The sequence below is a fragment of the Saccostrea echinata genome, unplaced genomic scaffold, assembly GCF_033153115.1.
Source record: "Saccostrea echinata isolate AGI-Se365-2 ecotype Australia unplaced genomic scaffold, CSIRO_AGI_Sech_v1 ptg000029l, whole genome shotgun sequence".
NCBI lineage: Eukaryota > Metazoa > Mollusca > Bivalvia > Ostreida > Ostreidae > Saccostrea > Saccostrea echinata.
In genome coordinates, this window is record NW_026889778.1 from 23777504 (window position 1) to 23791269 (window position 13766).

The 13766-nt window shown below is 33.6% G+C and overlaps 1 pseudogene; it reads left to right on the forward strand.

Annotated features, from left to right (window-relative positions):
• The first annotated feature begins 7010 nt into the window (after window positions 1-7010).
• On the forward strand, window positions 7011-12012 carry LOC133195123 (sodium-dependent glucose transporter 1A-like; annotated as a pseudogene).
• The last annotated feature ends 1754 nt before the right edge of the window (window positions 12013-13766 follow it).

Genomic DNA, 13766 nt, shown 5'->3' on the forward strand with positions numbered 1-13766 from the left:
TGTATATTCCAACCGTGAATGAAAAGCTGTGTAAATTTTAGTTTGTCGTCGTATGTAATTTGACTGACTTTCTGAAGTAACTTGCAACGTAAATTTAAAAAATCAAATTAGAGCTCAATATACCCCCATCCCCCACTCCCCACCCCGAAAAAAAAAAAAACAAAACAATTAAAATACAGTCGAAAATCGTAGATTCTTTGGATGCGATCGCATTTCATTTCAACAATGTACTTCAAAATATCAGCCTTGGAAAAAAAATCTGGCGTAGGAGATAGATACATTGTACGCCTCCTCCCCAACCCCTAAACAGAACTCAACTGTGACTCTGAAAACCAGAAAAAAAAAAAATAAACAAGGCCTCTTTCCCACTTCTTTTTTCTTCTTTTCTAAATATTTAATCAATGAAAGCTGTGAAGGTACAGTAAGCTTAAATTGGTGTGAAATAGTGATGTAATATTTATCTTAAAACATTCGTTCGGAGTTACATATTGGGCCAAAAAAAAAAACAAACAAACAAACAAACAAACAAACAAAACAAAACAAAAACAAACAAACAAAAAAACTCAAAAAACAAAAAAAAAAAAAAAAAACAAAAAAAAAAAACAAAAAAAAAACAAAACAAAAACAAAACAAAACAAAAAGAAACCCCCAAAAATCTCAATGAATATTCCTGTGAAATAAGAAAGCCCAAGAACCAGCTGTTCAAAAGTTATGGCCAAGGTTAAAGTTTTTAAAATGTGGGTCAAACTCCAAGGTTGAGGTTAATGGGTCAAAATCAATGATACCCAGGGAAAGATCTTGTCACAAGAAATATTCATGTGAAATATAAAAGCCCTAGCACACATTGTTCAAAGTTATGACCAATGTTAAATGTTTTTAAAATAGGTCAAATTCGAAGGTCAAGCTAAGGTCACTTTAAGATAGGGATTTTGAATGACCATGTAAATCTATTGACCAAACTATTATTGTCTAAATCTTATTAATTTTTCTTCTTCCTTATCACTGCTTGCACTATCTAACTGCACTGTCTAACGGAGAAAGAGAGAGAAAAAAATAATGTACACTTTCATCTGGGTCATTTTATATAAATCGTCTTTGTATTAGTACTTATATATAAAAAATTTCTCAGGATATGGCAACTATGTTCGTAGCCAGGATGGTGCGGATAGTTGGATAAGGCATTACTTCCCAAACCCTACTGGGTCAGAGCAAAGGCCATAGAAGCATATTTCTTAATCAACGTTTACAGTAAATGTAACATGAGTTTTATTCTTTTCCTCTATGCAGACTCTTGCTTGCCTTTCATATTTCTCACTAATCTCTCTCTCTCTCTTTTCTGGGGACACAGAAGTATATGGTGCCTCACTCGGAGCTCCTCGGATGGCTTGTGCCTCGCATTTTAACCTCGGACGTGAATGTGTTCTACATGTACCTTTTTCCCAATACAATCATGAGATCTAATCTGAAAATCCTCCAAAAAGTTACTTTGTGGCAGGTCTAACAATGTTTCTGCATTTAATAACAGAAGGTTGTAATCAAAACCAATAAAATAGTAAATTTAGTCAAGATAAGAAATTTTGTGGTGAACTTCATACAGTGTGAAATTAACGAGTTAACAGGCAGTTTCGACGGAGAAATGCGTCAATTTCATGCATATCATGCACATCCACCAATTACATCCGAAGCTTGTCTGGAACGTAGCAGAGTCAGCCAAAGATTGCAGATAGTGTGCCTAATTATAACTACATGTACTTCACAGAAAATATTTTTCATTTCAGAGAACTATCGAAACATACATGATATTCATGATCATTTATATTTTTGACCTCCTCCCACGTTGAAGTCCAAATCCATCCCTTAATACGGTACCAGTGCAATATCGCGAAGTGCTATGTCATTTGAAATTGAAACAAAATGTTGATCCAGAATTGTTTTTTATAATATGCATGCATTTTTAACACATCCGTAAATATATAAGGAATATGTATATAAATTAGAATAAAATCAAATTTAAAAAATGATGACATTTAAAAACAAAATCAATCGTTTTACCTGCATTCACAAAACGATTCTCTAATCAACAAACTACACATTATTACTATATGCACACATTAGTTATTATAGCACTTATTTATATGTATCTAAATCCAAAGTTTACTTTAAAATTTTCATGAGTTACATCACTACATATAAGGATATTTACTGAGTGCCGCTCGTTTACACGCATATCAGCTGGAAAAGAAACAGACAGCCGTACCAGATTCTATGAATCCACATTATTGTTTATGGTAAGGAAGTTATTGGCTACTGCAGAAATGGTGCATGATTTGCTCTTCGAATGAATCACTTCCACATCTTTACGCCCGCGAGTTGGAACAGAGAATCCTCACATCACTTTCATTTTCAATTACTTAAAAGTCCAAAATTTTGTGAATCGGAAAAGTTACATGTACTTCTGGCTCGGTCCCCTTAGCTGCTCCCCAAGACCCTAGTTTCATCTCGAAAGTCCTACGTGTAGAAGTACTGATTAAGTTTGGACATGTCATGTTGAGATTGATATCTCCTACACGTCTTCGTCTGAAAATACAAAAAAACAGGAAAAGCAGTATCTATTTTAAATGGGTGTGGTGGGTGGGTGTTTTAAATCAATAATACAACAGTAACAAGAGGGGAAATTTTTACCGAATCGATGCTGGAAGATTGAAAAAGGAAGTGGCAACCAAAGCGCCCTCACGTGTTTATGTTAAAAGGGGCAATAATCAACTAAAATATTTGACAAGAACGATAATCACTAAGAATGAGTACTTAGATTAAGGCAATCTCCTATGCAGAGTTGTCGTTCGTTCCTCTCTCAGGCACCTCTGCAATGGGCTAGAGTCAAGACTTTTGACATAAGGTTAAAAACATTATATTCCTAGGATCAATTCAATTTAAACTAATATTTCTAGATCTACTTAGTAAATATCTACCTTAAAAGACAAACATTAGTGCAGGAATTTAATTATAATGAATTAAAACAAACGCACTATTTCTCGTGCTTATCACTGTGATATACGCGAGCCAACGACAGAGGTGAGTGTATGAGCCGATGGTAAAAAGTGAGATTAAGGTAAAGGCATTTATGCACTTCCTTCGATAACAGCAGCTAATTCAGAGTGAATTAGCTGGGAATGAAAATTATATATATATATATATATATATATATATATATATATATCTCCTCAGATTCAAGTTGCTTCAATCATGACACCTGAGGGTAGGGTGGTGATAAGAGTAGGACTGGGCCATAATATATTATCTTAATTTTACATAGGAATACTAGTATATTGGAAAAAAAAAATCTGCTGATAAAGAAGAGAAGGGCCATAGATACTCAGGTGAACGTTGTGGCCCATGGGCCTCTGTTTTTTTTTTTTTTTTTTTTTTTTTTTTTTTTTTGTTTTTTGTTTTTGTTTGTTCGTTTTGTTTTGTTTATTTTAGTTTTTTTTTTTGTTTTACGCACCTGCAAGTATTTTCCAATGATAATTGAGGCGCCTTATGCCAATGAAAGTCTACAAAATAGACCTCTACTCAGCATTTTTGGTCATCAAGAAGTTAGGGATCTTTACCTTGCAACATCTACCTCGGCGCCAGACTCTGTGTAGCGCAGTGGAGAGAATGTGGAGTTGAACCTTTACTAGCAGAGAAGGGTTGTACATGTAAACATTTAGCGGATGCTCTCACCAGAAGACCATCTTAAATGACCATGGGAACCAAATGGGGAATCGGATGCTCAAAGGTGCATTTATGATCTTCTCCTTAACAATTTTTAGAAAAAAAATCATCAATAACATTGTCTTAATCGTTTAAGTTAAGAAAGCCAATTGCAAGATGTTTTCATTTTGAACTACGCTCCGTTGTTTACTTTTGCTGATATGTAACCAACAAGCACGGGGGATGATTGGGAGGGTGTTATAATGTTTCCGGCGTGTGTTATAACCGTTTCCAGGGTGTGTTATAACTGTTTCCGGAGTGTATTATAACTGTTTCCGGTGTGTATTATATAGTGTTTTCATAAATTATTGAGAATGTTTTCTTGAAACGTTTTTTTTCAAAATATTTCTGTAATAAAATATTTATACTTTAAAATCAATTTTTAATCAAAGGACAATATTTGCTACATTCTTATGTTTTAGGCAGTTTTCATAAATAACTTACTGTATTCTTTGTATACTTCTGGTCGATTGCTAAGGTTCAGAAGTAGTGCTTTTGAAAAAAGAAAGTCTATTGTAGATGTTTAATATAAAAAAATTGCAAAACTAGCAATACTTCTGAAACACTGAGTATTTTACTGTCAATTACTGATTTCCGTGGGACAAATATTGAAAATGGGAAGAAATCCTGCAGTTGGGAGAGAGCTGGTAGGGCTAGGAATGAAATCCGATTTTTGTACACGTAGTGTTGTTCTTCTAAGCAAATATCCAAGCTTTCTTTGATCTTTGAATGTAAGTTTACTAAGCCTACAAACTCTTTTCCCTAACTGAATTCCTCTTTTATATATATATATATATATATATATATATATATATATATATATATATATATATATATATATATATATATATATATATATATATATATATATATATATATATATATTAGTACCGCACAATACGAAGTAGACAGTGAAATACTCAGTGTTTCAGAAATACCTCCTGATTTATCAATCCCTTACTTTCTATTAGGCGTTCTATTTTCTAAAGCAGTAATTTTGAACATCAGCAGACCACAATAAGTTTATTAAACTAGATGAGATCTCGTTGCGAGCAACGAGTAGATATTCAGTCCGATTTTTGATCAGATGAGATACGATTTTAACGTTGACATTGGAAAATTCAATTTACCAGACATAAAGGAGCGCTTTTCCCCAGAGACCGCTTATTAAGTTACATGATGTAAAAATATATCTAGCTTCACCAGGAGATATTTCCAATAAACATTTTTACTTCAGTGATGTATAACAAATATTGATCGTTACAGAGTTATGTCTTAAAAACTTTTGGCCCCTCCGGGCCCCAAATGTGGAGGATCTGCCCTTTTTCTTGATATCAAATGACAGGGCCTCTGAATTTGAACATTTTCAGTTCAACAACTTTTCAGCAGCTTTTTTTTTTCATTTCTGAGAATCGAAGAAGAGAAATTTAGAGGCCAGCACTTCACGTCCTTAATGGGGCCGTTTAGCAAAAATTGAAAGGGTGCATATTATTAACAACATTATTCGGAATATCTTTTGTTCAATATTGCTGATCAAAATATTTCCCTTTTCGAGATATAAAGCGTCAAATTCCATTCCCTTATGGCCCCTTATTACTCAATATATGATCCAAATTTAGTAGATTTTCAAGCACTTAGCCGGATACTTCATATCGAAAGCTTGCGTTCTGTAATACTTGGAAAGTGCTGCTAGAATTGTGTGTTAAACATGGTTTGAAGAAATATCTCGGGTTATATGTATATAATGCATAACTTCGGGTAAGGTAAATTTCGTGCTAATGTGTGGAATAACTATTTACCGAACTGGACGGTAGGATTCAAGCAGCACTTTTTAGGCATAAGAGATCGATGTTTTTCAGCTATTTTATTTATTCAGAGGAGTTATTAAACCCCAGGGTAGTGATGTTCTGTTTTCTGTTTTATTAAGGAGGTCGCGGTGGTGCACTTCTTAGCTCTGCCACTCTGTTGACTTTATACAAAAGTTGATAATACTTTAGGTTTAATCGGCGGCTTTGAATAATTTCATGGCCGTAGGAACCGGGGGAGGGGCGTCCCCCCAGTAATTTTGCCGATATATAGAATACTATAGAAAACATGACTACTACATGTTTGTGCCCACTCAATAATATCGTCTTAGGCAAATGCATGAAATATAATGCTAGTAGTAAATAAACAGCTGACCACTCATCTATAATGAAGCTACAGAGCAGGCGACCCATGCATTCCTTGGAACACTTTTAGTTAATATCTAGATAGCCGTCTCATTTCATTCTTAACGAGAATGTACAAGCGATAGAATGTTGTATAAGTCTGACAACATTGTCAAATATTCAACATTTACTTTATGACATGCATGAACATTTGCCAATTCTCCTTTGTCAATGTTAATGAAGTTTCAATTTAAATCGTCATAACTCAGATCTTTGTCTTCAAGCACATAATTAATGATTTAAAGTGTCCGATTTAACTTTATGAGTACTAAGGTTCTCTTAAATATAAATTTAAAAATATAGCTCAGTAAGTATCGATCTGGAAATGATTTATTTATTTAAATCACGAAACCGAAACAATTTGAATATCCTAACTGTTGGATTTAAAAATAGAGTGACAGGGAAACAAAAATGACGAAACAATAAATACACGGCGTGAATTGAGGTAGGAGAGCTATATTTATGACATTTAGATATTTAGAACTTTTCACTGGTAAAAATACCCCGTTTTTTTTTCAATCTTTAACTCCATTCTGCTTTATGATTATTTTCATAATAATAATAATTATTATTATTATTATAACAAGCAGTGTAATATTATAGAACACATACTGTGAAATTCGTAATAATTATAACATTGAATTATTCTGCTCCTCTTCAGTTTTCGTTCGATGTGAATAAAATTGTGTTGCATTGTAAAAGCAAAATGTTAAAACACATTGTTATTCGTTCGAAAGATTTCGTTTCATTTCCCAAAAAATTGGGACAAGTTTTTTTTTTAAATTAACTGAAAGAAATAAACTTTACAAGTCCAAATGCAAATTTTGACTTGAACTTTTATGATTATTTATGATTTCAAATCGGTAAGGCAACAGTATCGGCAAGGACCGCTAGATTGGATATTGCTGATCATAATTTTTACATAATAAGATGTTTACCACAAATTGTTCATATGTCAATCTTTAGGAAACTTATACGAATTTGTTTGAATCATATATAATTGTTGTTAAAAATAATTTCATTTCCAATTATGGTCACTGAGATACCATGGAGCTAGCTACTGAAGATAGAAGCCAAAATGAAAGCTTCCAACGAGACCAAGATGACGAAAGTTCTCCATTAACCAAAGACGAAGTTAATGGAAATGACACCGAAAATGAAAATAATGTCGCAAGTCGCCATCAAAATGAAGCTTTTGAGGAATGTGATAAGAAATCTGGAATTCTGACCAAATTAAAGAAAAATACCATATACAGAGAGAAGTATCTTATATCTCTAGGAATTGTGTGGAGTTTCTTTGTTTTAGTAAGTAGCATTTCATTCATGCATAACACTTCTGAATTTTCGGGTCTTAAATGATATTCAGACAATTTATTCTGAAATTTAGGACTGTAAAAATATATTGTATAATTCTGTAAAGCGTTAAATCTAGATCTTTTATGCATAATAAGAGTATTGCATGACATAAGTTAATGTAAAATTTCAATCAAATAAAATGTGAACTGATATCTTAATGGAACTTATATTCTCTCCTTCGAAGGATAACCTGATGAAAATATATGCTATAATATATATATTAAATTACCAAGAGTTATTTCCCGTTGGCCGCCATATTGGAGGTCAACATGGCTCATATTCCTTCATTATTCAACCAACTTTAACTTTTTATACTGGCCATTGTGGGATAGGAAGCATAATATACATATGTTAAAGCCTCGGAGTCCTTTATTTCATTATTTTTATTCTATAAAGGTTTTCCCCCAAATATTTCTGCTACACCCTTTTAGATTTGGTAAGACAAAGAGGAAAAATTACCAGGTTGAATAAATTAAATTAATCTATTACCATCGACATTAAGGAATAATGACCCTTTGCTCTAAATTTCACATTTCTTTTAAAACTTCCCAACATTAATTTTCATTAAGACCTATAGCATGAGATTCAAATGGAAAGAAGCGATGCTTCTTTTTTCAGAAATGAGTATTTGTCGGACCATGATATGAAGAAATTTAGACACAGAGAATAGGAAGATTAATAATTTATTATCACAACAAAAAGAAATTAAAACTATAAGGTGTATATGAAATAATATTTAGTGTCATACCTATAAATGCATATAATCCATAATAAAGCGCTGCTTCCTAAGTCAGAATATCACAATATTATCTGTGCTTGTAAGAAAAGAATATATTCATCAGCAAGATTTATCTTTCTTTAAAATGTTTTTCTTATCAAAAAAATATAATACTAATAAAAGATTCTACATATGGTACATAATACATTAATGCATTTATTATATTGTTCATAATAAGATAGAACAGCTTAAATTTGTAAAGGCTTAAAATCTAAATATAAATGTTTTATTTAAATATAATAAAACAATTTGAAAAAAAAAATAGGCAAAATTAAATAAAAGTAAATGTAATGAAGCTTTCACTTAATTTAATTTTTTTTTGCCCAGTGGTTCTTAAGAAGAAGGATTTTTAGAGATTCTTTTTAATACGTTCCCATGTAAAACTTTGATCGCCTCTTGTGGCCCCACCCTACCCCCGGGGGTCATGATTTGGACAGATTTGAATCTACACTATGTAATGAAGCTTTCGCATTTAAGTTTAAACATTTCTGGCCCAGTGGTTCTTGAGACGATTTTTGAAATATGCCATTGAATTTTCACTCATTATTACTCTCCTTGAAAGAGACACTTCATTTGATCAAACTTAAATCCCCTTCACCCAGGGTTTGAGGCAATTTTCTTTAAATTGGCCGAATGGTTCTTGAGTAGATAATATTGTAAAAAAAAAATACGACGAAGACAACGGACAAATTTTGATCAGAAAGCTCATTTTACCCTCAACTTCGGGACACTTGCCCAACCTAATAATCATGATATAAGCAGCCAGAATATATACGATTTAGGGTGGGAATCGCAACTCTTTTGAATAATTATGGATTACCCAAGGGGCATTTGCCCAACATAATATGACACTCGGAAATCATTCATAATGATGGTGTCTAGGAGGAGAAAGCATCCCCCGTCGACCAGTCACACCCGCCATGAGCCCTTTGTATTGATCAGGTAGACGAATTACTCAGCAGTAAAATCTAATATAAGAGCAATGACCAAACAAACGGTATGAAACGCCAGATAAAACACGACCTAACGATAAATTGCATTTATAAACAAAATCATTATAACGACCGACGAATTTGTGACGTTGCTGAAATCATTGTAACATCAACTTATGTTTTAGTGGTTTACATAGGTTTAAAAATTGCATCGTATATTCAGAGGATGTTCTTGCGTATCGAATCAGTTGGGAGACATTAACACCATATGCAGGTGATGTTGGAATATTGCTTTATAGATAAGGAAAGTTGATGATGAAAAAGCCGATGTCATCCCATTTGTGATGCAGTTTTGTTATTAGCTGGTAATTATCGTCTATAATCATTAAAACAACCAAATACAATACGCTGTAGTGTCACTCAATTCCTGGATATATCAAGTCGACACATGGAATGATGAATATTCAGTAATCATGTATTATTTAATGCTAAAGTGTGTATACTATTCACAGGGTTGGACTATTGGACAGTTTGGTCCATCCTTCCTCGACCTGAGAATTATTACAAGAGCATCCTTAGAGAAAGCATCAGGCTTTATGACTTGCCATTCCTTGGGTTACCTTCTGGGATCTGTAATATCAGGGTTCATTTTTGACAAAGTGAAAGAGGGAACATACTGTGTATCTTCATGTGTCCTAGCTTTGGCTCTGATTGTCGTTGTCATCCCATGGTGTTCAATATATGAGCTGATGATTCTAATTCATATGTTTAAAGGAATGGCAGGAGGTGGAATAGATACCAGTAAGTACAAGAAAAATATATTAAGGAAAATGCGTTAGAGATATTGTTATTTATGTGAAATATTTGCCCTTTACTTCAGTTGGAAAATAATTTTCCATTTCATTAAGAATTGCTAGTAAGTCACTGAGTGTTGAAAGTCAGCATAAATACGTAGACTAGTATTACTGCATATATATATATACTGAAACGCAAAAGAAACGCAACAAGCAGTAATCTACAAATATTTGAACCTTTTAACTAATGATTTTCAAAACTGATTACAGTTAAGTTAAGCTCGATTTAAAAGCATCAAAGATTTGATAACAATGTTAAATGATTACCTTTTAACTTTAGAAAGTAACACATGACTGTTAACCCCCCCCCCCCCCTTCTCAGCCATTCAATTATAGCGTGGAAGACTGTCATGCACAACAATTGCAGCCTGATTTCCACGATGCAATAAGTTCATCAATCTCGGGATCTGAGCGAAAAAAATATTCTTTGCCATTTTTAAATGTCCGTTTTTCAGATGATGAAGTCGAATTTTCTCTAACCTAGCGCAGTGTAGTAACACTTGGACTTCCGGTCCACGGACTATCATTCATGCTAATGATACGTATGAGCCTGCTGAGGTGTGTTGTCGTGCATTTTTGCATCTGCAATTCTCCACCACCTTTATTTTCAGATTTTCCAGCTAGAGCACTTGAAATGCATACTTAAGTCATTTTCAGGAAGCCTTGGCATCTCTTCCGGAAACGAAAGGAGAATTTATTTTGCGAAATATTGCTGAATTACTTATGATAAACAGATACAAGCCCTTAAAACCCCATATTTTTGTCAAATGTTTTGTTAAACATGCAATTGTTGATTTCTGTTCAGCGGGCTCAAACTTAACTTCCGGTTATGGCATGAAAATCATTCAACCGTTAATTTATCGATACTTACAAAGTTGAAGATATCCGTACTTTTTAGATTCAATTATATCCTTTATATGATTTTCCCCTCTAAAATAGGATGTTGCGTTTCTTTTGCGTTTCAGTATATATATATATATATATATATATATATATATATATATATATATATATATATATATATATATATATATATATATATATATATATATATATATATATAAACTTTTATTTCTTGTAGCTGGCAATGCTCTCCTCATAAGCCTTTGGAGAGCCGATGGAAAATCATTCTTGCAGAGCATCTATTTTGCCTTTGCTGTCGGAGGAGCGATATCACCTTCCGTTACTGCACTTTTCTTGCCCCTGATGAAAACAGCACTCTACCCCCCAGAGATGTCACTGGAAACAATACTGTAAATAATGATTTTATTGTTAGTAATCTAACACGATCGGAATCTTCCAACTTGCTTACGACAGATTCCAGATTGTATGTCCCTTTTTCAATAGCAGCGTTTCTAGGACTTTCAGCCAGTGTTCCACTATTTGTGCTGGCTTGCATATCTAAAAGACCAACTGATATCAAACCAGAGAATCCAGAAAATACACTCAAGCAGAAAGAAAACAAAAACTTATCTTTAAGAATGAAAGTGTTTATAATGGTCATAATCATGCTATTTTTGGGATTCTATTGTGCTATGGAAGATGGTTTCAATAATTTTTTGGCTACTTTTTGTGTTAATGAGATTAAATGGACTAAATATACTGCTTCAGTAGTGACGTCTGTATTTTGGGTGAGTTTAACAGTTGGACGATTTTTTGGCATTTTCCTAGCTCGCATTTTTAAGCCTGTCACGATGATTTTCATTCTTTGTATAATATTATTCATTGGATTTCTTGGATTTTTCCTGGCCGCCCGATTCATGTTCTTTGTGGGAATTTGGATTTCAACAGGATTGATTGGACTGGCAATGTCTATGATTTTCCCCTTGGTTTTCTCTTGGACAGATGAATCTATCCTTCCAGTCACCGGTTTTATAGCTTCATTATTCATGATACCAGCCTCTGCTGGATCAACAATAAACCCCATTATTCTAGGAATTTTAATGGACAATTTTACCCCGATGTGGTTTTCTTACATCATGCTAGGGGAGTCATTCATGTTGCTTATTGTATTCGTATTGATATGGACAACAGTCAGAAGAATCAAACAACCAAAATCTAACACTGAAACGCAATCAGCGGATACTGATGAAATGAATTCCAGAGTACAATCACTGAAAGATAGTTAAGAAGATCATCTTTAATTGAAAATTCCAACGCCATCTGAGAAAGTGTTTCTCAATTTTGGTATCAAAATTCTTGTTCAAGCGGCAAAACATACTTAGCCGTGTACTCTATTGAAATATAGCATTCTTTTTCAATTACAATGTTCGATATTGAGTTTTATATGTACGTAAATGGATATTTGAAGCCTCTCTGTTAATCTTAAGATAATTATTTGTGATAATCTTAGCTTTGTTTATTGCTCTTGATTGGGTTGAATAGTATTTGCATTTTAATTATGTGTGCATGTTCACGTACGCACCTTTTTTGAGTTTTTGAAGCGGTATGTTTATCATATAATCATATGATTACGATTTCAGAATGTGTTTTACTATTCCTTTATTTAGCATTAAGGTGTACTGATGGGGCATCACGCTCCTAAAGTCAAATTAGGAAGAGAACACCGGGACAGGAAGCGCGGGAGCAACAACGCTAGGTACAAGTGTACAAGTTAGCGCAACGTACAATACGCAAATTTCGAGATTATCTCCCTTGGTGCGCTCTTTCGTTACGGAGGGGAGTTTTGTTTCCGTGTAAGCAGGCAGGTGGGACAGTTATTTATAATATTGGATATATTACATCATCGATACACCGGTCTATCATAACTGATTGTTGGTATATCATTACCGAATTTTTCCTACGAAAAAAAAGGAACAAAAGAAAATAAAAATCGAAACAAAAGAAATATCAGTGGATAAAACATCCAACGAGGGAGTAGATCTATATGGATCTCTAATAAATACACACGCACCTGGTCATTGTACGTCGGAATTCTGGATGACTCTTTTCCTTATAATAACTTCAAAGAGCCCAATAACTTTTTAGAAAAGGTGTGTACAACCAAAGAATTATTTTATTTATTAAGACTATGACGGTTCTTTCGTTTTCAAGTATCCTAACTGAAAATAAATATATATACACTGCAGAAGAACTTTACGAAATTATCAAAATGATCACTCCTTTCCATTATCATCTTTTTATAACATCAAATGAATTTTAAAAGCCATAGCAATCGTTCTTTTATTCATGCAAGTCTGTACACATTAACAACCTGTCCCACTTCCATGCTGATATAGATACTTTTTGCGCCTCTCTCGTAGGAGAGTTACAATCTCGAAACTCGCGTATTATGACCGCGTAGTTTGGGTCAAAAATATTTTATGTCGTTGATCGGGAAAGAGGGAATGCTGGCGTAAAATGATTGGCGCTGCGGGCCGGAAGAAGTAATGCCGTATTCCTAGGGCTCTTATCGAAAGCATATATTATAAATCCAAAGTAACGGGTAATTTAGTTTCCGAGTTTATTAATAAAAGCATTTAATTTAATGATGGACGGCAATTTTAACATTCAAGAAAAACGGGGAACACAGACGGAAGTGGCCAGTAATGCGTTAGGCCTCCGAACTGCCACATACAATTCAGATACTGGTATATAAAAGAGATCTTTGATAACAATTAGTAAATCGAGTGACATAATGACCTATGCTGAGTCAATTACAATCTGTGAAAAGTTTTGATAAGATAGACATGAAAGAAAGACAAATTAAATAATTACATGAATGTTTTTATAAGGTATTAGAAATTAGTGACGGCGTTAACACTCTGTCCCTTTGTTTGTTTGTTTGTTTGTTTGTATGTTGTTTAACGTCCCTCTCGAGAATTTTTCACTCATATGGAGACGCCACCACTTGCCGGTGGAGAGCTGCAAATTTTGTCCTATG